At 35.8% G+C, this 24,119-nt stretch overlaps 1 protein-coding gene and 1 long non-coding RNA gene across 4 annotated transcripts in view; one reads left to right on the top strand and one right to left on the bottom strand.

The window, feature by feature from the left end:
* LOC139075721 (uncharacterized) overlaps nt 1-4,759 on the top strand; it is a 79,697-nt gene extending 74,938 nt beyond the window's left edge. Inside the window, exons 2-3 of the long non-coding RNA XR_011526426.1 lie at nt 865-944; nt 4,222-4,759. This is a non-coding gene — a long non-coding RNA (uncharacterized lncRNA). The remainder of the gene's footprint in view (nt 1-864; nt 945-4,221) is intronic.
* Nucleotides 1-24,119, bottom strand: part of LRRTM4 (leucine rich repeat transmembrane neuronal 4) — a 751,667-nt gene that overhangs the window by 559,960 nt on the left and 167,588 nt on the right. The window lies entirely within an intron of this gene.

Below are 24,119 nucleotides of genomic sequence, written 5' to 3'. Positions count from 1 at the left end.
TTCAATCACCTTTATTCTCTCCATCCTCACTTATTTTTTTTTTTTTTTTGCTTATTACCTTTAGATAAATTATAATGTTCAATTTTATCTCATCTTAAAAGAAAATGTTACATCAAATCTACATCTTCTGCTGTGGTTCTGTATATTCTCTTTATGGCTAAAGTACTTGAAAGAATAGTCTGGAAGGTTTAAGACATCCCACTTATCTTTTCCATGGAGTAATTATGCCTGATAAACCTTCAAAGTATCCATTAAATTCACTATAAAAAACAAATACAAACAAACAAAACAGGCAAGGACTTTGTAAACTTAAGACCAGTGACATAAGCTCTGGGTGCCATCATAGGATCACTCCACCCCAACATCAAATATTTGCCTCTTTAATATTTCCTAAACCCATCTCCCTTTCTCCATTTCCATTACTACAGCCATTGATATTTCATTGATAGTGATAAGAAATAGGAGGCCCACAAAGGTTACTTGAATTGCTGAAAGTGGCATTTCCTGGATTCCATCCAGGCAGTCTGTCTTCAGAGTTCATAGTCTTAACAACACACGTATCTTCCTCTTAACTATGCTCAGCATTTCCTAATTCGAAGAAGGTAATAGTACAATAGATTGGTCTCCCTAAGTAAGGGAAGCATAAATAGAACTTAGATTCACACCACTCTGACCGGGACAACATAAACCAATCGGAGAACAAAGCAACACTTCTAATGTGAAAATTTGGGGGGGAGAAATCAATTGGTTTGAAAGACAAGAGTTCAGGAGAGACTATTAGAGAAGCCTGAGCTTTGATCACAGGCTGATGTTATCGTGGTCCATGTTACCCTAAAACTGAACCTGTTCTTCTTTCTTCCCCAGGAACAGCGATATGGGGACTGGCCTAATTCAGCTGTTGTTTCCAAAGACCGCAGTTTATATAAAGTAAAATTTGACCAGTGGTAAGAAAAATAATTTGACTTGTTTACCTTGCTATCAGGGCCATAAAGAGAAGATTATTGCTACTCCTTCCTTTAACTTTTTGTCCATAACAACCAAATAAATAAGTCCTATTTTTAAGTGTCTGATTTAGAGATTTCTCAAGACAAAACGGGCCAGTAGGATCAGGAGACCTACAGTAGTCAATTTGTGAACAACTCAAACTGGCCCAGAGTCAATTAGCACATTTCTCAATTTAAAAAGTAAGAAATTTTTAATTGAATTTGAATTTAACCTATAATGTATGATTTTCTGTATTTAACAAAGGATATTCATAAGAATCTGTACGGATTCTATTATTGCCAGCCATTTCACAGACGAGAAAATTAAGCCTATAAGAGGTTAGTAACGCGTCCAAGAACACTAAGTCGTGAGTGGCAAACAGAGGATTTGAAGCCAGGCAGTTTGTCCCCAGAATCCATTTTCTTAACCTCAATGTGATTTTGTCTCTTTAGAATTTATACTATGTCCATAATTAAAATCCACAGTAAACTTTACCATGGTTCATAATCAAAAATTGTACTATACCTCCAAATTTTATATTATGTAGTTGTCATGGGCTATCCACATATTTTTAGTTTTTGGACCTGAATTTTTCTAAAAAAAAAAGTAGGAGGCAAGAATGAAAAATAACAAAACTAAAAAGCATAGGAAAGCAGAAGAAAAAGAAAAATGTGCCCCTAAGAATATAGCATATCATCCTGAACTGACATAGACTCCAGCGTTGTCCCTAATGACAGCAGTAGATGGAGTCTAACAAAGCCAGGTATTATTACTGTCATCTCACTGAACAGGTCTAGTGGTGGTAATTTCCCTTATGTCCTTTAAGGAACCAGGGCCATGCACAATTTTAAGAATTCCATGTCCTCTCATCCTGATATGGTTTATTGAGCTTTACATCTAAGTGGAAATTCTATTCTGACTCAGAATTGGGACATAAATAGTAAATGACTAATGAATGTGCTCTTCAAAATACTGTCTTATTAACATCAGGTCCTCAATAAAAGGGGGAGAATTTACCATAAATAATTGCATCTCCTATGTGTAGCCTACAGCTCTAACTGAATATAGAGTATATATATATATATATAAGATTTATCTCCTCCTTTTCAAGAAGGTGTTAGGAAGAATGCTTTGGAATCTTAACTAAACATATTATATAACTCTTTGAATTCTCAAATGAAAAGAACCCGTTTAAAATAATTGAAGCAGAGTACTTCTCAGTATAATGGAAAGCTTCAATTACAGGTGATTTATAATTCCAAGTATGATTGACACATTTACCACTGTTACAAAATTACTAAAGATAAATGAGGGATACATGTGTTCCCCCGAAATACACCTAAATTTGAGTCTCAAAAGGGAAATTTAAGTTGGTAAAGGTTTTCTCATAAACCATACATTTAGAAGCAGAGAATGCCATGGACAATTCCAAAAAACAGAAAAAGTTCTTGTTTACCTCTCTGTGTTTGCATGAATATTTGCATTCAACATCAGCACACCTGCCACATGGTAGCAGGATGAATGGCTTCTGAGCACAAGAATGTTTACCTTCTACACCTCAGCAAACGTTTGTTTAAAATTCGTCTAAAAATTGAGTCTTCAAACTAACTGCTATATATAGGGGTTGTATTTGGAGAAAGCTAAAAGATTGATTCCATTTTAAAGGACTTAGAGAATTATAGGAAATTGTAGATTTAAGTCCAAATAAGAAAGGAGGAGTTACCAGCAGAGGACTAAATGTTCACTTACAGATAAAACTTCTACCTACATATATTTTAAAGGGACAACTCTCTAACAGCCTAGCAGCCATAATGAAAATTGGAGACACCTCTCTTTGAATTTATACAGCCATCTGAATTCCTATCATGCCCTCTGTAATTCTTATCATGCCCTTTCACTCCCTCCTTTTGCTGCCTCCTCCATCTTCTGGCAGTTTGCCTCACCCTCAGTGACTCAATAGCCTCTAATGCAGCATCTACCCCTAGAAGGAAGGCAGCAACCTAACAAAATCCATTCCAATAAAGAGCGTTCCTGACATATCAAATGAGCCCAGAGATCATAGAATCACTATCATAACCAGAATCACTTCTGTTATTTTTGTTATTATCATTGTTGCAGTAATTTCTGTGTGGGAAAATCACTGCTTTTAGATTCACCAGAGTAGAACAAATCCCCAATAATCACATAATCCTACCTCTTAGCAGATAAACAAACGACATTTATTTAAATCAAACTTTTAAACCAACATTGATCCTTCCAGCAAAAAGGATTTCTCTTTTATGGATTCTATCAACTCTTTCAGGGACCAAATCTCTACCTCTATTTTCAGGGTAGACGTTGAACACTAATGAAATGTAAGAACTAGTAATCTTTAAAACAAAAAATGAAATAAAAGAGCAATATCTCTTTCCACTGGTAGAATCTAGATCTATATTTTAACTCTTTCATGTAAAAAATAGCCTTAAGTGGAGTGAAATTTACCAAGAAGATTACTGCTAAATATTGACGTTCTCAGAAAAATGTTAGAGTCAATGAAAGAAGTCTTGTTATCACATAGCTACTTTCAAGTACTAGAAAGTTCAGGGTTGTCTCCAGAATATAACGCTTAATTACATCCTATATGCCTGTGTTCCAGCTCTGTGAAACATTTAGCATTTTTTTAATTACATGAAAAAATTATGAATAAACCAAGGAGTCGTTCAGTAATCAAGCAACTGGAAAAGCTCTCATGATTTCTCTCTTGACACAGGTTTTTTTCACAAAGCTAAGTAATTTAAATTTTGGCATATCTCTAAAATACGTTGTAAGACCTCCACCTAAACAGAGGGAAAGGAAGTAAGAATTTTCTGGAGTTACCTTATTAATACATATTAATATAATTATCACCTATTAATACAAGAAAATAAAATGTGTTAGTGTTGAGATTGTAGATGTTTTTATTTGCATCTTTATTTTCTCTACGTCATATATTTAAAAAATCTAAACAATGTATTCCTACCCGTTGACGGAAATGTATATATACATATATGTATATATGTGTCCCCGGCTATCTTAAAGCTCACTCTACGCCACCTCGCTTTGATGAAAGACCTACATCAGCACTTGTTTTCACCAACTGAAAAAAAAATCTGAAGAGGATTTTCGTTTTTACGAAATAAAGCGAAAATAGCGTTCAGCGTTTCTTTTGCAATGATCTGTTATAGAGGCTAATAGTCAAGCATCTTGTCCTATTTCCAGCTTACCACATCAGCCACAGCAGATGACGAACTTTGATCTTCTACATGGAACCAGGCAGACAAGAAAGTGTAGACGTTAGTGACGGCCTGCCCTTACGGATTCAGACACTAGGCGATGTCAGCAGATGACTTTCTTCCTCCCTCTCCCACACCGTAGTCTCCTTACATCCCACCACCGGAACCTCTGCAGACTCAGCGCAGCAGACGATCATCACCACCACCTCGCAGCCTTACAGTGTGCTCGCTGGCTTCCCGATTCTGCTAAGTGAAACTGCACTGGACATTGTTTCTGCTTTACAGAAGCTGTGTATTTATTATATCGTTCCTGCTTTCACTATACATTGGCGTTATGTGTTATTTGGTATGATTTGTAGGTTATTGTTTGGGTCTGGGAAGGCTCAAAACTTTTTCCTATATAAATTAACGGTAACTGCTTCTTTGCCTCAGGCCATTTTGGCTTAGGAAAAGTTTGGTAGGAATGCTCTACTCTCTGATGGTGAGGGAAAGCTGTATATGGGAAATAAAATGTGCCAAATTGATTGATGTATCTATTTGAAAATTAAGTCAAAATAACTATAATGAATTCCCTCTTCACAGCCAACTGTGTTAAAAGCATCGTTCATAATTTCTACCTCCATTGTTTTACCTCCTCTCACACATTCACCCAATCCAAACTGGGTCCTCAAACTGTCCTCTTCTACAACAGTTCTCACCAAGGTCCCCAGATCTAATGGTCATTTCATCATATCCAACTTACTTAAATTCCTAGTTGGATTCACCTCAGTTAACCATTCCGTCTTCCTTGAAACATGCTTTTCCCTGCCTTCCAAGACATATTTTTGTCCTTCTATTTCTCTAGTTATTCCTCCTCTGTCTTTGCAGCCATGTTACGGTCATCAACTATCAAAATTCTTCAAGGCTAATTCCTAAGTGGCTTCCTTTTCTTACTTTGTATTCTCACCATGGATTGTCTCATTTCTACCCCAAGCTTTGTCCCAATAAATACGTGACTCACAAATATATATCTCTAACCTTGACCACTCTTAAAAGCTCCAGGCACATATATTAACTTTCTAACTTTCTGACATCTCCACTTGGGTATCTTAAAGGCCAATCTCATCAAAAATTAATCTATAATTCCTCTTCTCTCAAACCCTACTTCCAGTGTCCCTTATGTCAGTGAAAAGTACCACCATCCGTGCAGCTAAGTGAGACACAGAAAGGTCATCAATGTTGTTTATCTCACACTCATCTACATTGTCCAATACCCTCTCCAGTCTCAAAAATTGTATTTACTATTATCTTTCTATGCATCAGTGTCGCTCTATCTCCATCAACATCATAGGTCAAGTCATCTCTGCTCCAGATAATGGATTAGCAACTTAACTTTCCCACCCTCCCATCTGTCTTTCCAAACTAAAATCAAAATGATCTTTTAAAAATCACAAATTTAGGGACCAGCCCAGTGGCACAGCGGTTAAGTTCCCACGTTCCACTTCGGCAGCCTGGGGTTCTCTGGTTTGGATCCCGGGTGCAGACGTGGCACGCTTGGCAAGTCATGCTGTGGTAGGCTTCCCATGTATAAAGTAGAGGAAGATGGGCAGGGATATTAGCTCAGGGCCAGTCTTCCTCAGCAAAAAAAAGAGGAGGATTGGCAGCAGATGTTAGCTCACGGCTAATCTTCCTCACACACACAAAAAAAAGTCGCAAATTTAGTCACATCACTATTTCTTCCCTCTTCCTCTTCCCCGTCATTAGTGAATTCCAATTGCTCTTATATGAAGATAAAATCCTTTTGCAGCTCTCAGCTAAAGAGGTACTTCCACAGAGATCCTGCCCTCCCAAACTAGGTCAGTGCTTCTGCCCATGATGCTTGCACTTGTTGGTATCATTCTTTGATTTTTTTTTTTTTATCATCTACTAGACAATGAGCAACATGAACACAGGAGCCTGTCTCTTTTTGTTCATGATTAGAACTCCAGCTGCCACTATGAGAATATGTGCATGATAATGTTTAAATTGTGAGTAAATATCTCGTTTTCTTTTCTTTTTTTTGAGGTATGCTTTTTTTGGTTTGGAAGAGTGGCCCTGAGCTAGCATCTGTTGCCAATCTTCCTCTTTTTTTTTTTTCCTCCCCAAAGCCCCAGCACGTAGTTGTATATCCTAGTTGTAAGTCTTCTAGTTCTTCTATGTGGGCCACTGCCTCAGCATGGCTTGACGAGCAGTGCTTGGTCTGTGCCCAGGGTCTGAACCCGCAAACCCTAGGCTGCTGAAGTGGAGTTCGCAAACTTAACCACGACGCCACTGGACTGGCCCCAATATCTCATTTTCTACTTGAGGTAGTAACTTGTTTGGAATTGAATAACTTACCTAAAGGACTTCTGAACAGGGCATCTCTCATGTAAAATTGTGGAGTAGACAAAGATTTATTAATACATCTCTCTTACCTCTTTTTTTCACTTCCCTCCCCTCATCCAACATCTGGCAATTTCCTCACCCTTGGAAACTCAGTGATTTCCACTGCAGGCTTCAGATAGATCTACTCTTTTGGAGCAATGCTAATGCACCTCTCCTAGGATATTCCTGTCTCCAGGTTTCTAAAGAACAGGGGAAATTGCAGAAAATATAAAAACAGCAGGATTGAATAATAAGAGATGATAGGTAAGTGTACTCTGTCATCTTCCAGGTCTAGATTGGGAGAGGTTCATTTACACACTCACTAAACAATTATAGATTACCTCATATTAATGGCTTCCATTTATTGACTACAAGATTCTATAGCTACACCGTCCAATACAGTAGTCACTAGTTACACATGGCTATTTAACTGTAAATTAATGAAAATCAAGTAGAATTTCCTAGTTTGCAATAGCTGAACTTTGGGTGCTCTTTTCCATCATCATACAAAGCTCCAGGAGATGATATTTTCTTACAATCTGTGTTTTAATTCATCAACTCTGTAGTTGCAAAATATTGCTTCCTCTGCCTTAACCTAGACTTGTCCCCTGATTCATAGGCTCCCAGTGGTGGCTTAGAAGAACTGGCTTTCTATTGTATGACATTGCCAGAACTCACTACCCCCTTCACCCAGGAGCAGGTGTGGGCAGGTGTCCAACCTAAGGCAACCTGTCTTTTCCCAAAAAATTTGGAATTTGGGCTAAAGGAGAGAAAGATCATTTTCTCTCCAGGTGACTCACCCATTTCTACCATGTGTTTGGGAGAGGAAGAGGAACCCGATTCAAGAAATAAAGAAGATAGCAGATGTGCCATCAACCGTTTATGAGAAGGAACATGAAAATCATGGCAATATTCACATACTGTCTTCTTCTGAGTCCTTTCTTTATCCTTGTCCTTGGGGTACTATGAGCTACCCTTGAATCCTTAAACATAAGCTACCTTTGTAAAAAATATAAACTAGCTTGAATAGCTTTTGTTTAATCCTCATAATAAACCACGAGGTATATTTTAATATTTCTATTTACAGATGAGGAACCTTTGGTTCAGTGAGTTCAATTAAAGTAATAGAGCCTGAATTCAAATCTCTATGGTTTATGTGAATTGAGAACATGTCGTATTTCTATTATGCAACAATATAAGCAGGGTACAAGTCTCTGTGCTAGAAGCTGAGGATAAAGGAATAAATAAGGCATTGCCTTCAGTTAATTATATTTTTAATCCATTGCAGGTCAGGCTATAGGAAAGGAACAGAAATTAAGTATATTGAAGCAGGGCTGTGTGTATGATATAGGGGAATCCCAGGAAAAGACTGAGACTGAGGTCATCCCCAAACTTTTATTATCAACAGAAGCAAGTTACCAGAAGCAGCTGAGCAGACTGGAGTTGAGGGGCCCACAGGGACTATGGATCAGATGGTAGGTCCAACAATTATTTACAAATTGGCAATAGAAGGGCATTTCCAGAGAGATATGCTCCCCACTAAGGCTAAACTAAACTCAGGCCTGGAAAAAAGCAAGTTTGACATGAGAAAGCAAGGGGGGCAGATCAGAAAATGGGGACAAATCCCGATGTAAGAGGGTAGGTATATAGCCCATCAGGTTTTCGAGTCTAAGTATATTAACCACTGCCCCCAGCATACTACTTCCTGAAACCTTAACCTTTGCATAGATTTATTTGACAGTAATCTTTATGTTTCTAATTTGGGGGATATAGAGAGCATTGTTTCATTTCTCAGGGGTTGCATTCATTTTTAAACTGTAAATGAGAGAATGTTTCTATGGTTGCTGAACAAAAATAAAAAGAGGTTTGATTTGCTTTTGAAGTTTAGAAATATGTCTATGGATGACTAGCTAAAGATGGCAGAATTTAGATATGATGAGATGGATTGATGTAGCTATCTGCCAAGCAGCATGATTAAAACCATTCAGACCCTGAAAATGGAGCAGAGAACATTGGCTTTATTTCTGTAAACTAAACTGTCACCATCAGACTTAAGTGCTCTTGTCTTGTCAGAGGATTTATTATTATTAAGAATTTCACTGACATGCATTTTCCAAGTGCTTCATTGAAGTTCCCCATCACTCATAGCTCCCTGGTGACATGGTCTGGTTAGTTTTCAATAATAAAAAGAACTTAGGTATCCATGCAAATTAGCCCTAGTTTCACGCCCAAGGCCCCTCAATTAATACATGATTTCAAGACAAGGTGGATTTAACCCATAATATGACTAGTTGGATGTATCATGTAATAAAAAGGTATCAGAACATGTATGTCAGTTTCATCTTTTACTGGAGGATCAAAGGGTGAGTCCTCTGTTAAAGGGATGTTCCTCGTCCATCATCTCAATGGTCACCTACATCTGTGGATGTACAGTTAGCTAGGATCTGGGCTAGGTATGTCACTTTTTCATTCCAAGATCGTCAACAATGGATATTATTCTTTGTCCTTATTAGGAAAGTAAAACTTCTGAAATTTGCCTTCTCTCCTACTTCAGAGCAACTTGATTCTGCCAGAGACCATTATGTAACAGTGTATAATAAAAACTCTACAGATTTATATTTTCTAAACTCAGCTGGGGCCTCAGCACTACTTACCGATCCCATTACCTGTTTTTAGTCAGCTACTTCCCCTATCTCCTCCTACTTACAATTTCAGAACTATCTGTTTTCCTCAAACTTTCTCGGTGCGCAATTTCCATATTGCTGCCTCTCAGCTGACAGCCTGACTACCTAGAAAATGGTGGCCACCAGGCTTGATTTACCTCAACTTTTCACCTCTTTATCTATTATACTTTCTACTGTAGCAAACGCCCTTTCTTTCTTTTCTCCAATCCTGCAGGATGAAGTGGCATTCCTCTTGCTGCAAGTCACGCTTTACTGTTGTGCCTTTGACGTTCTCCTGGCAATTCTAGGTGGAAGCATTCTCCTGGCAATGTTCTAGGACCTGACTGCATACCTTCAACTTCTCCTTTCTGCTGGCTCCTCCTTCTGAGCTTAATCCTCCAAATCCTATAGCCCTTCCGTTGGCCCCCTGGTCTCCCTAGCTACTCAAAAAGCAGTAATGTGCTCCACGCTAAATGGTTATGCCAAGAAACTTGAAGGGAATGAGATTTTACTCCACTTGAAGGCTAGCAAGTTAGTCTGCCACAGTTTCATACATCCTTCCAGGAGAGGCAAAACTCATGGGTAAGAGAAAAAGTGCTTTATTACTCGTGGTTCACCAAGAATCATGAGCCTTATGTTTGTTTTGGTTCCTGGTGCCCCCAAGTCCCACAGTGGTGATGCATATGGCCACAGGGATTCTGTGAACACAGTGGATTTATGTTATACCTAAGGAACCAACCACACTTAGAAAAACCCCAATATAGCCATGTGCCATGTTCTAATTTGAGGGATATAGAGACCATTTTGTCAATGACAGACTGCATATACATCTGTGATCCCATAAGATTAGTACCGTCTAGCCTATGTGCGAATGGTCTATACCATCTAGGTTTGAGTAATTACACTCTATGATGTTCGTACAACGATGAAATCGCCTAATGACGCATTTCCCAGAATGGATTCCTGTCCTTAAGCGACACCTGACCGTATTAGAACAGGCTGCTGGCAGACTCATCCAACTTTGTGCAGGAGGAAGACGCCATCTTTGTTATTCTGCTCAGGAACAAATCTGCCCTCTGTCCTGAGGGGAGAATCTCTCTCTCTCTTCCAAGGCTTGCCATTATACACACATTTCTGAAAATATAACCTGGGATTAAAGCTGTCCCAAAACGTGTAGAAACACCATCGAAAATTGCTGCTCAACAGGTTGCCTTTCATTTATTTATATTCTTATTAATAAAAAAATCTGCTGGATGTCCTCTATATGCTCACAATTTTGCTAGGTGAGGAGTCACCGAGATGCAGAGCACAGTACGAGATTTGAAGAATCCTTTTTAATTCTTAACACAAAGAACCTCACTGCACATTTCAGGAATAATGGTGATTTTTAAAAGCTCTTAATTATAAATCCTAAATCAACATAGTCATTTCATTATAAACTGCTGAAAGGTTACTAGTTATTGAGGTCTGGTAAAAATCTCCACATATGTTAGTATTCATCCAATAATAAGAATAAATTGCAAATAATATTTCAGCATTAACAGTGCTTTCTTCACTCCGTAAGACACAGAAATGGCCCTTCATGGGAAATATACTGTTTTAGTTGCTGGAAGCCTCCCTTTTGTTTGAAGCCAACAGTTGAAATCACATTATAGTAATAACTTTGTGGGCTTGGTCTTTTGGGGTAGGGATGCAAAAACACATTTTGCCAAGTTTAGCCATTGTGAGTTCAGAGTTCAGAAGCAAATTCAATTCTTTCTGGAAATGAGTGCAATAGAACAGCTGGTCAAACACAATTTACTTGCTCACAGAAATAAACTTAATGATTTCTGGGGGAAAAAAAGCTTACTAAAAAGGGTCATAAGGAATATCAACCAGATTGCAGGCACTTTTGGCTTAAAATGGCATTTGCTTATAGATCCTTATACAACTTTTCCCAGTCCTCAAAAATAAAATAATAAAACAAAAGAAAATGAAATTAAAACGAAAAAATAAAGAAACACATACTAGGAAGATGGAGCAGCCAAAATGAAGACTCGCTTAAAATTTAGACAGACAACTTAGAAAGAGGATCCTTGAAGACATTTCATTAACTCCAAGAGTAATAAAGAGATTGTGGGAGCAGTAAACAAATAATATATTGAATGTTTGCATTATAGTCAACCAGGATTTGCTTTCCAAAATAAAATTCACTTGGGAAAACATTGTTAGAAAAGGATTTGTCTTCAATTTCTGTCTTCAGACTCAGAAATCCAAAGCTTCTACAAAACATAAAATGGAACAGCTGTCCTTCAACACCATGGTACTGTGTTTTCAGGTATATGGGACACTCACTGCCAAACATCTTCTCCCCTTTAATTTTTTTAAGCTTTCTACTTGAAAAATATTAGATTCACAAGAGATTGTAAAAAGAGAAGAGAGAGTTGACAGGTACCCTGCACCTAGCCTCCTTCAATGAAAACATCTTGTATAAACACATAACATCAAAGCCAGGAACTGGAGAGCCAGCCCTGATGGCCTAGTGGTTAAAGTTTGGTGCTCACTGCTTTGGGGGCCCAGGTTTGCTTCCTGAGCTCAGAATCACACCACCCTTTGTCAGTTGCCGTACTATGGCGGCAGCTCACATAGAAGAGCTAGAATGACTTACAACTAGCATGTACAACCATGTACTGGGGGCTTTGGGAAGGAAAAGAAAAAAAGAGGAAGTTTGGCAACAGATGTTAGTTCAGGGTAAATCTTTCCCTGAAAAAAAACCCAAAAAGTAAAAACAAAACAGGAATTGGACTTGATACCTTACTATCAACTAAATTATAGACCTTATTTGGATTTCATCACATTTCCTGCCCTTCCCTTCCTTTGTAAAGCTGTAGTCAGATATACAACTCATAGAAAATAATGGGCCAGAGAGTGTAGTGGGGATGGAGCGAGAGTGGAAGCACAGGTTCCCTTTGCAGGGAACATTCCTGTTAACATAGAGCCAGAAAAGTTGAGGCAGGAATGGAAACAGCCTGGGTCCCTGCACAGAGAAAAGCCTACCTTTGTTTTTGTTTTTGTTTTTGTTTTTTACTATGCCCACTAATTGACAATACCACAAAACTGTGTAGTGGGAAATGGAGATGAACCCCCTCTGTTATAGAGTCAAACAAGACAAAGCCTTGGTAGAAGTGAGAAACTACACAGAGAGCTTTTGATGTGCGCTCCTCCACCGCCTAAGACTGGAAGCCAGGGGGCAAGCTCATGTCCACATCCTGCCTATCCACAGCTGCCACTGTGAGGACAAATATAAAATGTTGGGAAGGTTGGCACACTCAACAGATTACATGAACATGTGAGGCTGGAGGAAATAGCTGCAGGAAAGAAAAGACTAAAATTAAAAGCAAAGAAGCTGCGAAGAAATGTGCGATTGAGAAGCTAAGAAAGAATTTCAAAGCAAATGGAAATAAATATATTGAAGACAGAAGAGGAAACTGACTAGCAGAGACTTAGGCAGCGAACTTCCTCTTTCCATAATTTACAAAGATGTTAAATAAGGATAATCCAGCTACTAAAACCTAGTACCCATTTCCCTATCGTTTCCATATTAGATAGCCATGGTTTATTCAAACAAAGAACACACATTATTTCTTTTCTCAAAGGTATTTGTTTAAATGTGAGTGACAGCAATATCTTTGCACAGATTTTACCATCTTTCTAATATGGAAGTGAAGCTTACTAGATTCTAGAGTTTATAGTAGGACTTTTTTTTTGGATGAAAGTCAACTCCCTCCCTTGGTCACGAGATTCCAACAGAGTGAGTACTCTCAATGGCTGTTTGTTTTTATTGATGCAACTTTAATGGCAATCTTAATTGCCTTCAAAACTCTTGACTAGAGACCATCTGGTGCCAAAGATTTATCTGTATGTAGTTTAAAAATTCAGTATCAAACATTCTGTGGTTGTAACACTACTTGCTCTAGTTGCTATAAATTTTAAGTTCCAAAGTCATTTTGGAGAGAAAAATCCCTGAGTCTCCTTTCGAGAAAGGGAAGAAAATTATTAATTTTCTTTTTTCTACTGTGACTTTCAATTTCTAGAAGAACTTCTTCCAGAGATCATTGGATGATCCTACCTATTTCTCAATTTCCTCAGTTTCTTTCAATCTTCTAAACTTCCTAAGTTTCCTCTTTCCTAAATTTCTTCTGAATCTTAATCCAAACCTTTTTTTTTCTTAACAAACTTTACAATTGTATACCCATCCATTTCTTTCTTCTTTCCGTTCCGTCTTTTCTCTCTCACTGTGAACCTCACCACTCAAGGAGAGTCAAATTATAAAATAATAAAACAAAAGAAAATTATAGAAATTTCAGATCATCACCTTTTCAAACTCAGGAGGAATCTTTTAATTTGATTTTTTAAAAATGTAGATGCTCCTGAGAAGCAGAAGTTGTTCATATTTTGCTACAGTTGCATTTAACTCTCTCTGGAGGAAAGGACACAACAAAATTAGGGGAAAAAAATCTAAGCAAGGAAAGAAACAAAGAGTACATTATATTTATATCTAAGTCTCTATCTCCAAGCCTTCTCCCTTTCGTCAACCTCAGATATAACCATGATCCTAAAGTTGGTATGATCATTCCAATGAATGCTTACAAATGTACGAACAAAAGAGGGAGGCAGCTTGAATTGGAAGGTATGCTCCACTGTTTACTAGCTCGGTTACCTTGAGCAAGTAGCTATCTGTCTCTATGCCTTGGTTTCTTTCTCTGTACAGTGGGAAAACATGACTACCGCTTTATGGAAGGTTTGTGAGAGGAAAAAAATTTGAAACAAGTGAAGTCCTTAGAAAAGTGCCTGACACTTAGTAAATGCTCAGTACATGTTAGATACTGTTATCATTATTGTTATGAACTATTTCTGTAAAGGGCCAAATAGTAAATATTTTAAACTTTGTGAGCCCTGTTATGTTCCTTCCCTTCCTCCTCTCCTTCTTTCCCTTTCCTCCCTAATCCTTTAACACAAAAAACAATCAAACAAACGGAACCCTCTTAGCTTATGTAGCAGTGCAAAAACAAGCCATGGGCTAGATTTGGTCTGTGGGTCATAGTTTTCTGACCCTTCATATTGATTAACATGGGGATAGTTGAAGTTTTACAAAACTGATTTGTCTTGTCCATCAAAATGATAAATATCTCTATTATTCAGGTGTTTGTGTGGTTCAAAAATAATTTTTGTATGATAACTATACCCCTTTTGTTCGATTTATTCCTGGGTATCTTGTAGGTTTTCGTTTTGTGAGCAATTTTTGCCTTTAACAAATTATTTAAATAACCTCTTTTTGTATTAGAATAGTTTCAGATTTACAGAAAAATTGCAAAAATAGTACAGAGTTGCCATATACCCCTCTCCTAGTTTCCCCTATAGATATCTTCTTACATTACTACGTTACATCTGTCACTAGTAAGAAAACAACATTGCTATGTTATATTAATTAAACTCCACAGTTCATTCAGATTTCACTAGTTTTTCCCTAATATTCTTTTTCTTTTCCCTGATCCTGTCCTGAATACCACATTACGTTTAGTCTTCATGTTTGTTTTGGTTTGTGATAGCTTCTTCCACGTTGATTTTGATGACCTTGGCAGTTCTGAGAACAATTAGTCAATTATTTGTTTTAAACGTCCCTCAGTTAAACTCTATCTTATGTTTTTCTCACGTTTAGACTGAGGTTATGGGTTTTGTGGAAGAAGACCACAGAAGTAAAATGCTATTCTCACGATTATGAACTACCATGATTTATCATGCTATTAACACGATTTATCACTGATGATGTTAGCCTTGGTCCCTGCCTGAGGTAGAGCTTGTGAAGCCTCTCCACTGTCAACTTACTTTTTCTCCCAGTCCCATACTCTTCCCTTAGAAATGGGTCACTAAGCTTAGCTCATACTCAAGGAGTGGGGAATTAACCTTCCTTTCTTTGGGGTGGTGGGAATGTCTACAAGAAATATTTGGAATTCTGCTGCATGGGTATTTGTCTCTTCTCCCATATATTTATATATATTTTATATTTTATCAATTATTTATATCAGTCTGGACTCATTTTATGCTTTGGATTATGATTTAATATGTTATTTATTCGGTTGCTCACATTGCTCCCGTTCTGTCCATTGAGAGTTCTTTTAGATTGACTCTTGCGTCCCATTGAGATGCTTCCATTGTTTTGTATTTTGAGCACTTTCTTACTTTCTGGCACTGAAAGATTCTCCAGGCTTATTTTGTGTATTTCTTTCCCCAGCCCTGGAATCAATCGTTTCTCCAGGGATCTCTGATTCCTGTTCTAGGAGAATGGTATTGGACACCAAGACCTGAACACTGTGTGGGCAATTTTTTTTTAAATTAGAGTTTCTAGTTGTTTATTTATGGTAAACAAGATCACTATTGGTTTTTGTATTTTGATCTTATAACTATCAACATTAGATCTAAAAGGTTATGTGTAATATTCTACAGGTAGTAGTTGAATTTTCTCTACGAATAATCATAACATTTTTGGCAATTTTATTTCCTCTTTCCAATTCTTACACCTTTCACTTTATTTTTAGTCTTATCTTTTGGATAGCATCTCCAGGACAATGTTAAATTGTAGCATCTGTGTCATGTTTCTTATTTTAAAAGAATATTCTACGAGTTTTTGATAATAATACTTATCAGGCTAAAGAAGTAATCTTCTATCCACAAACTGCTAAGAAAAATAAATAAAACTCATAGGGGTACTGAATATTAATCACATGCTTTTCTGAATCAATGGAGAAGATCACATGATTTTTTAATCTTTTTAATCAGTTTATGTGATGAATTACATGAACAGATTTTCTAATATTAACCCATTCTTGCTCGTCTGAGATACACTGTCTTTGGTCAGGATATATTTATATTTTCAATGCTTTATAGAATATGCTAACTCTTTATTTTGTATTTTAGCATGTATTTTCTTAAAGTAAAATCAACCTATTAATCTTTTAAAAACTAATTTAATCTCTCTCTTCCTATCAAAATTTTATATCTTTTAAAAAATATTTTGTCAGTTCAGATTGTTCTATAAAAGCCCATTTTGCCTAAGTTTTGAGATTTACCGATATATAATTATTCACAATATCCATTTATAATTTTAAAACTGTATCTGTAATTATATTACCTACTTCATTTAAATGTCATTATGTTGAACTTTTAATCTCTTATTCCTGTTTGTAATCTTGCCATATATTTGTCTATGTTATTTTTCAAATGACAATTTTGGGGCCTATTAATTGTTTTCTATATTTTAATTCATTTTCCCCTTTATTAAACCTGCTTTTTTCATTTGCTTACTACTTTTGGGGGTATCTCCTTTTGCCTCCTTGTGATAAATAAAATTAATTCATTTTCTATCTTTAGTCTATTATTTTTAAGATTATAATTTTTATTTCAAAGGCTGCTTTAAATTCATTCCACAGGGCTGGCCCAGAGGCGCAACAATTAAGTTCGCACCTTCTGCTTCTTGGCAGACTGGGGTTCACGGGTTCGGATCCTGGGTGAGAACATGGCACCGCTTGGCAAAAGCCATGCTGTGGTAGGTATCCCATGCATAAAGTAGAGGAAGATGGGCATGGATATTAGCTCAGGGCCAGTCTTCCTCAGCAAAAAGAGGAGGATTGGCAGCAGATGTTAGCTCAGGGCTAATCTTCCTCTAAATAAACAAATAAATAAATAAGTAAATAAATAAATTCCACATGTTTAGATATTTGGTATTTTCATTGTTTAAATATACATTATTTCTATTGTGATTTCTTCTTAGAGCAATTCTTTAACGTGTGTGTGTGTCTATGTCTGTCTATGTTTGTCTTTTAAAAACTGTATATATTGTGTTTTGGGAGCTCTCATATCTTTCTCTGGATAAGTACCTGAGTGCATTGAGAACACGCTCTGTCTGTTTTCAACTATTGGGTATTTTTGATACTTTCTTTGCTCCCTGGGACGTGATTAGATGTTGTTAAAAGCTCCACATGTACTTGGGTTCAGTCTGCCTTCTTTCAGATGAGAGGGAAAAGTCTCTTGCTGTGATTGTGTAGCTTTCCTAAGGTTCTGCAGCAGCCCAGGCTTTGCAGCCAGCCTTCCTGGGTGCATAGCTGACTTCATCCATGGCTAGAAGTGTGAGCTCGGACTGGGCACTTCAACTTCCACCTGCCTCAGTGTCCTCATGTTTTCAGTGGACCCTCCTGTCTAGTCTGGATGAGTATTGAGCTAATTAATGTATGTGACATAAAGAAGCTAGAGGCTTGCCTGAAATGTGTTAGGCGACATAGTGTTTGCTATTACACATTTCAAAGGCTCAGAAATATGTCTTCCTGAAGTCTTCTTTTTGTCATTATGCATAACGATGCTCTTCATCACTACAAAATGTTCTTTTTTCTCATTTTGTCTAATGTTGCTCTCATTTGTAAATAACTGCTTAGTATACTTTCCCATTTTTTGCTTTTAATGGGAATTATTTAATATGCTTTTAGTATATTTTCCCATTGATGTATATTTCAATCAAATATGTATTTATGACCTTTAAGAGTAGATTCCCCCTATTTTGATTACTAATATTTTTGGGTTTATTTTTGCTACCTTTTGTGCTTTTATTATCAGTGATTATCTCACCCTCTCCCCCTTTCTGGACATCTATTCATTGATGAAATTTTCTTTATTAACTTTTATTCCTTCTCTTTCTCTTCACTGGTTTGGAAGTACTACCTTATCTTTATGTGATTTTACTGTTTATGTGTATATTTTTAACATGAAAATTTGGCGTGACAATATCTGAATAAAATATACAACTCCACTCTCCTTTCTAGTAGAATCTGGCATTTAGATTAATTTAACTCCAGTGGCTCTCCTGACACACTACCTGTTATTATTGTCCTCTATTTTACCTCCACCTTAAATTTAATCTTCTTCACTAGGTCCTGCTATTAATATTGATATTTACAGTTAATTATATATAGATTTCCCTACATAACTATTAATTTCTTTGCTCATAATTGTTATTTCCCTGTTTTCTGCTGGGTTACTTTTTTTTCTCCTTGAATTATACCTTTGTGGTAGTTCTTTAGAAAAAGCCTTATGAATAAACTCTACCTTATTTTATCTTTTATTTTGCCATCTTTCTTCAACGGTTGTTAATCTGGGGGGCAGTTATTTTTCTCAATAAATTACAAACATGATGTCATTGTTTTCTGACCTTTACGTTGAAGTTGGGAAGTCTGCTCTCAGTCTCGTTATTAATTTGTAGCTGATCTATCTTTTATTTCTGGTTGCTTTTAAAATTTTCATTTAATATTTGGTAATCTACAGTTTCATAATATTGTGCTTATATGCAGGTAGCAGGCAACACAAGGGCATATGTGACTCAAATTTCATTAGGTAATGTTTTTTAAGCCAGTAGACTGTGAAGTTACAATTCTTAGCAAACATCTCAAATAGTAGACCTTTAAACTTATGGCTGATTAGGAACTATGCTTAAGATACAACAAGGGCAAATATTCCATTGATATACACAATTAGGCTAAGAAACATCCTTTGTATGTTAAATTTTCAAAAATTTTCATTGTTATAGACTAACTTCAAGAAACACTATCAAACGTTGGCAAGGTTTCAGTTAAATGAAAATCCTCATTTACAACTCATGAAATAACCGTCGGTAAATTATCTCTTTAGGGCTATTTGGTGACTTATGGAAAAAGCTCAAAATATATTCAGATAAACTGACTCAGGAATTCAACTTCTAAGATCTTTTTATAATGGTAATTTTATTCAGCAGACTGTGAAAAAAAGATATTCAACACAATTTTTAATAAAATAGCAAACAGATTGGAATTAGCATGCTTAAAATTTATGGCATCTCAGTATAATAAAGTGCTTATATGGCTATTAATGTTTTCAAGGAACTTCAGGTAAAATGAGATACATCATATTTAAAATTACTTTCTAAAACAATATATGCAATGAGGTAAAAACATGGCTAAATTAATTGATTAGCACAGCAATACATAGATAGATAGATAAAACATAAGAAAAGAAGTGCATAATATATACGAACTAGTGGCAGTTTTAGTATTTGGGTAATATCACTATCAATGATTTTTCTTTTTCTTTTTTCCTTTCTGAAATTCTAAGCTCTTTACAAAAGTTACCCTTATGATCAGGTAAAGCAATTATTCTGAATGGGAAGAACACAAGAAACATAGTAAAAGCAGATGTAAACTAGATATTCGTAATAGAGTATAAATAATAATTATTATTAATCTATTGAGAGCACCAGAGAAATGCAGATTTATAAATTAGAGATTTCACTCTTAGCAAAGTATAAAAAGACTTTCTGAGCATGTTACATACACCAAAGGCAGAAAAGGAAATATTAATGAATTTGATTATATAAAATTATAAATTTTATATAGATAATATAATAAAGCAAGCTGAAGGACAAAAAACAAAGTAGAAAAAAATTGGCAAACAACTGACAGCAAGAGGGCAATTGTTTTAATGTAAAACGTCCCTTAGAAATCAATAAGAGAAAGTCAAACAGACCCATGGCAAAACTGGCCAAGAAGTATATAAATAGCCAACAAGCGTACAATGTGCAATCTCAGGCATAATTAAATAAATGCCAACTATAATAAACACATACCATTTCTACCCATATAACAAGTAAAGATGAAAAAGTATATTAATAGCTAATGCAAATAGGAATTTGGAAAAAAGAGTTGATTCTTTTAATGTTTTGATGAACGTGTAAGTTGTCATAACCTTTTAAGTAGATAATTTAGTGGTATTTTGAAAAATAATATCCAGTAAATTCACTTCTAGATATTTACTCTACAATCATACATACACATTTTTGCACAGAAAAAGAATGTTTGAGACCACTCTTATTTGCTTCTGACAAGATGGGTGATTTCCGGGAAAAGGGAAAATTTATATAATTTATACTATGTAATATATAATAAATGCATGTCATTTTAGTTTCTCAATCAGAATACTAATAAACAAGCTATAGGATATATGTTTTTCTGTACTGTTATCATGTAATACAAATATCTATTTAGATATTTTCAGGGTGAGACTATTTGTACAAAGAGAACATTTTTCTAGAAATCTTCTACCATGGTCAAGACTCAAGTATCAAGGTTTATTATATACCCTTTGAAGATTTTTCTGTGTTAAATCTGTAGCATACATGAAAATATGGCAGCATTTTTCAAGGTAAATATAAAATAAAATATTTATTAATATGTGCTTTGCTCTCTCAGCAGATATTTTATTCACTGACTGGCATCCTTAATTGATTTGCACAATTCCTAACTTAAAGGAAGAAAATGTAATTATTTTTAACCATATAATTTCTCCCAGGAAGCCTGCACTCATCAACATTAGATAGCTACAGGCTTAGAAGAAAGTGCCCGTGGTATTTCTAAAACATTTGATTCATGAGCCAACTCCCAGAGACTGTGAGTCAGGGGTGCTGGGAGACGCCCAGAGACCTAAATGTTTACCAAAGATCCTGTGTGATTCTGGGGCAGGCACCCACAGACTACAGTCTGAGAAGCACTGGCAGAAGTATTTGTCCTTTACATAAATCCTGGCAACGTTAATTTGTTTTGGTTACCTTTTTGTTGCCTCGTGAGGTATGCAAAAATAATCAGGAACGTATTCTCACAACAGTGGCCACAGGATGACCTTTTACCAAAAACTGTTTAAGCTGGAAATCATGCCACTGCTGTTTTTTCTCCTATCATTTTAGATTAGAATGAAGTGGTCTTGTTAAAAGCAGAAAGGAATATTTGGTTTAAGTCAAAAGCTAAGCCTACAAGGGATCTAACCTGAAAACGGGTTAGTTGGTAGAGGACTAGCCATACCAAAAAACACATCTTTTACATCTTTCGGTATTATCCTGTTATGTGGTTACTTTTGCTCTTTAAAAAAACCCAATTTGAATGGAACCCTGCACAGTACATCCGGCTGCTTAAAAATATGGAGATTCTCCATTTAGAGCAATAAATTGCAAAATTACCCCAGTTTCTAATTTTAGTACTAGCATATTCACAAGGAATAGGGAAAATATTTGTACCTCAAAATTAAATTAAATTTCAAAATTAAATTTGGAATTTACACCAATTTCATGTTTTGTTAACTGAAGTAAAATGATTGAAAAAACTATGGATCATGTTAAGTATCCATAAAGGAGTGATCACTTTATGCTTAAAACATTCATCTTTGACTTTGTACACTTCAAATTTGGTCCCATGTTTATTAAAAATTGACTTTAAAACAACCTGACTTTCTGACTTTTACTCTGTCCCTTTGTAAATCATCCTGCTTTCTCTCTCTTCTCACAGACATTTTTTCCCTATGAGCCTCTCTGTGTTCATTCACACCTGTTTGGATCTTCTACTAAGATTGTTCTCATACCTCATGCTTTTCTTCTACTCTGAGAATCACAGCTCAGAGTCTATTTCTCAATATTTTGATTTTTGCATGACAACACAACAGGCAGTCTGAGAAAGAGTTGGTGATATAGATGTTTGCAACTTAATAACTACAGTTAACATAAAAATAAATATAGTTAATAGTTACTGGACACTTATTATATATGTGCCAGGCACTGTTCTAAGCAATTTACGTATGCTTCCTCATTTAATCCACACACAAATTCTAATGTCCCCTTTATAGAGATGAAGATGCTGAGGCCCAGAGATATTAATCACTTGCTTAAGTTCACACAGCTTATAAGTCACAGAGTTGGGGTTCTAGCTCAACCCTTCTGATTCTAAAATCACTAACCAGTAGTTCTCAAAGAGTGGATCCTGGAATACCAGAATCAACGTCACCTAAGTGCTTGTTGGAAATGCAGATTACTGGATGTACCCCGGGTCTACTGAATCAGAAACTCTTAAGGTAGATTCCAGCAATTTGTGCTTTGCCAAGCCCTCCAGAAGATTCTGGTGCAAGCCCAAATATGAGAACCACTACATAAGCTGTGTCTCAGTGCTTAATTTAACGAGAGCTGGATATACAGGAGTAACAGAGATGTGCTGGAATAAATAAAGCTAATGTTGGTTATTTTGTTCTTAGTCTTAATATTTATAGTTTGTTAAATGGGATGTTTTATAATTCACTGTATCAGTTGTTCAATTAATTACTTAATATTCATTAAAACTTTTTAGTGTACAAGAAATTAGACTCTTTGCGGGACCAAAAACTGTATAAGACATTGTCCTTTCCCTCAAAGAGCTGGTAATATAATTAGGAAGATAAAAAAGATTAAAAAACGAAGATCACTAAAAACATTATAAGTTTGATGGCTTAGTTTAGAGTGTGACATCTTGGATTGGAAAACCTGAGTTTGAATCTTTATTCCCACATCGATTAGCTGTGTGACTTTATCCAAGTTATTTGACTGTGCAAATACTCAGTTTCTCAATCTTTCTTAAAATATCTTAACGTTACATTATTATGAGAATTAAACATGAAAGTGGGTGTTTTGTACAATGTCTAGCATATATTAAGCTCTCAGTAAGTGTTAGTTACTTATCACTACTTTTCTTGCTACCATTAGAAGTTGATAAAACTGAAAGGTCACTGGGGACTGGTGTGTTCAAGGAAAAGTTCAAAAAAAAAGATGGGACCTAAGTTGAGCAGCATCTGTCTTTACCTCCCTCTGTGAAAAGGAAAAGGAGTTGGGAAAAAGAGGAATTTGCAAGACTATTTCTAGGAAAGTGAATAAATCAGTTTCGATGAGGCAAAATACTTGTGAAGGAAAGTAGGTGAAGATGAATCAATGTCAGGTTTTAAGTTAATATATGTGAGCTTTATCTTGTCATAAAGTAAAACTCATCTCTACTAAAGACACAGTTCATGTTATACAAATAATATATGCTATCGCAAAACTATGAAAGTTATAATACTCAAGTAGTTGGGATTTACAGAGATCTAATATCTTCCAGCTATACTGGACTTCTCTTACTCTTCTAAACACCATGTCAAGTGAAAAGTGTGTAGAAAAGAAAAATGAAGTGAAGAACGAAAACACAGTTAGAAAGGCAAAAAATTACATTCTTGGGCAATGCATTTTGAGGTGACAATCACAGTAGGATCTCTGTAGGCTAAAAATTGAGCATGAGAAACAGATCAAGAGATAATGGAAAATAGAATTGTACAAAAGGGATCAGATGCAATTGTTCTCTAATGACCCATTTGATTTCACAAATTCCATTAATAATTCTAACTGTACACTTCTCAACCTTTTATCCTTAGGGCTTAGCCAAAATTAAGTCAACTAACAACAACATTAACAATAGGCAAGAGAATAGAATTGTGTTTACTGTGGTTCCAAAGAGATTTCTGAAGTAGATTTACTGGTAAAGAACAAATCCTCTTAGCTATTTTTGGTTTTGAAAATGTTTGTGTAGTGTAATTCTTTGCTCCTCGATTAACCCACTCACTTACTACTTGGGCAGTTGACCTATGACAGTCTTGAGCTTCAAAATGGGAGTCGTTTTCCAATGAAAAACCTCAGATTGAATGAGTACGATTTATGCTATTCTTAAAATGATTGAAAAGATTAATTTAAAAACATGCTTGGGAAATAAATATACATACCTCAGAATTTCTCACTCCATTTAATGTTACCAGAAGTACTAAGCTAATATGTAGACTTTATTCTTCTTTTCTTCTGTCTTCTTTTTGAAAATAAAGACTTAGAATATACTTAAAATATGTTACATGATACACATTTTAGAAGTTCTGATATAGAAGATAAACAGATTTCTAAGAGAAAGTATTTAAA

Source organism: Equus przewalskii, chromosome 14 (genome assembly GCF_037783145.1).
Source record: "Equus przewalskii isolate Varuska chromosome 14, EquPr2, whole genome shotgun sequence".
Taxonomy (NCBI): domain Eukaryota; kingdom Metazoa; phylum Chordata; class Mammalia; order Perissodactyla; family Equidae; genus Equus; species Equus przewalskii.
Note: the sequence above shows the minus strand (reverse complement) of the source record. Positions and strands in the feature narration are given on the sequence as shown.